We start from the raw sequence: 2,144 nt of genomic DNA, 5'->3' as shown, positions 1-2,144 counted from the left end.
TGCGGGAGATGCCACCGGCTCCTGGCCAAAACTCGGAGAGACCCCAAAATATCTGGGGTGCCTTCATCCCTTGACCATCCCACCTTCCCCATGCTGCCAGCCTTGACCGACACCCAAAGCCTGAGCCCTCCCAGCCGCGCTTGGGGCGTGATGATGCCCCCTACCAAATGACACCACCCTGGGGCAAAATATCCCGATTTTGTGGCTTTGTTGTTAAGAAACGAAGCCCAGGCGTCCAGCCCCGGCAGTTCCCAGCCACGCGCCGCGGTTTGGCAGCCGGCGATGCTTCGGCGCGGACCCGGCGTGAGCCGTTTATTTAATGTATTTATTGTATTTATTCAGCGGGAGCCCACCTGCGGTTGGAGGAACCCAACGCGTTGGGGGTGAGCTGGAGGCCGTTGGGGACAGGAGCTGGGACAAGGGAGGGGTTGTCCCTGAGCTGGCATGGGGATGCTCGCGGCTCCTCTTGGGTTGCTTGGTCAACCACCGTGCAAAGGGAGCTCATGGTGGGAACCCATCGGTGAAATCCCCCAGGAGATCACGGGGAGCATCACCCGCAGGTATTTCCCAGCTGAAAAGAGGTGAACCCTTGGGGTGAACCTCAGGGATGGGAGCAGGACCCAAATCCGGGGGTTTCCCGGCTGTTTCGGGCCCGCGGCCGTGCCAGCTGCCTGGTCCGTCTCTTCCCAAGATGAGCAGGAGCTGTGTTTGTATTGTGAATAAAACTAGACTAGTGCAAAACCCGGCGGGTGGCTTCTGCTTCTCCTTGGAGGAGCTGCGGATCCCAGCTCTTCCCGTGCGGAAAACCGGAGGTTTGGGGGTCACCTTGGGTGGGGTGTCCAAAATAAACACCACCACCACCACCCCCATCCCAGGGAAACTCAACCCAGCCCGGCAGCCTGCACAGGTTCATGGTGTGTGGTGGTGGTGATGGTGAGTCCCCTGCCGGGAGGAGGTAGCCCACCCACGGAAGGGGCTACGTGTCCGTCCGCACCGCTGTGTTGTCGTCGTCCCCCCCAGAACGCCCCATGCTTTTGAAGCCCCCCCCTTCCCACGCCGACGGCTGGCTGGGTTGTCCCAAATACACCCAACCCCGAACACCCCAAACCCTTCTTGCCTTCATTGGGTGCAGGGAGGATCTCCAGGGAGGAAGATCCTCTGCCTTCACTGGGTCTAGAGACCTTCATTTGGTCAAGAGAGGCTCTCCATGGAGAAAGATCCTCTGCCTTCATTGGGTCCAGGGAGGATCTCCAGGGAGGAAGATCCTCTGCCTTCACTGGGTCTAGAGACCTTCATTTGGTCAAGAGAGGCTCTCCATGGAGAAAGATCCTCTGCCTTCATTGGGTCCAGGGAGGATCTCCAGGGAGGAAGATCCTCTGCCTTCATTGGGTGCAGGGAGGATCTCCAAGGAGGAAGATCCTCTGCCTTCATTGGGTGCAGGGAGGATCTCCAAGGAGGAAGATCCTCTGCCTTCATTGGGTCCAGGGAGGATCTCCAGGGAGGAAGATCCTCTGCCTTCACTGGGTCCAAGGAGGATCTCCAAGGAGAAAGATCCTCTGCCTTCATTGGGTGCAGGGAGGATCTCCAAGGAGGAAGATCCTCTGCCTTCACTGGGTCTAGAGACCTTCATTTGGTCAAGAGAGGCTCTCCATTGAGAAAGATCCTCTGCCTTCATTGGGTGCAGGGAGGATCTGCTCCAAGGGCATCCCACCATGCACCCTCAAGCTTTTAGGGGGCCCAGGGGAGGGCTGGGAACCCCCAAACGGGCAAGCAGCCGCCTCCTCTGCACGTGTGGCCTGGACAGAGGGGCACCCTGGCACCCTCAAGCTTTTAGGGGGCCCAGGGGAGGGCTGGGAACCCCCAAACGGGCAAGCAGCCGCCTCCTCTGCACGTGTGGCCTGGACAGAGGGGCACCCTGCCCCACATCGCCGCCAGCCCCCGCCTGCTACCGCTCTCCTGGTGTGGAGTCTCCAGCGTCTACCACTCCGGTTGAGCTTCAAAGGAGAGCCCATTCCCCAGTTTCCTTGGGACGTGGCCCTTGGTTTCCGTGGGATGTGGCCTCCGGTTTCCTTGGGATGTGAGCATCTCCGTGGGCATCTCCTTGGGCATCTCCTTGGGCATCTCCTTGGGCATCTCCGTGGGCA

At 60.0% G+C, this 2,144-nt stretch overlaps 1 protein-coding gene across 1 annotated transcript in view; it reads left to right on the top strand.

The window, feature by feature from the left end:
- Positions 1–2,144, top strand: part of LOC103895475 (zinc finger protein 850) — a gene marked incomplete at both ends in the record, with an annotated part of 29,788 nt that overhangs the window by 18,632 nt on the left and 9,012 nt on the right. The window lies entirely within an intron of this gene.

The sequence above is a fragment of the Aptenodytes forsteri genome, unplaced genomic scaffold (assembly GCF_000699145.1).
Source record: "Aptenodytes forsteri isolate BGI_AS27 unplaced genomic scaffold, ASM69914v1 Scaffold337, whole genome shotgun sequence".
Classification (NCBI taxonomy): domain Eukaryota; kingdom Metazoa; phylum Chordata; class Aves; order Sphenisciformes; family Spheniscidae; genus Aptenodytes; species Aptenodytes forsteri.
This window is presented reverse-complemented; position numbering and strand designations above follow the sequence as displayed.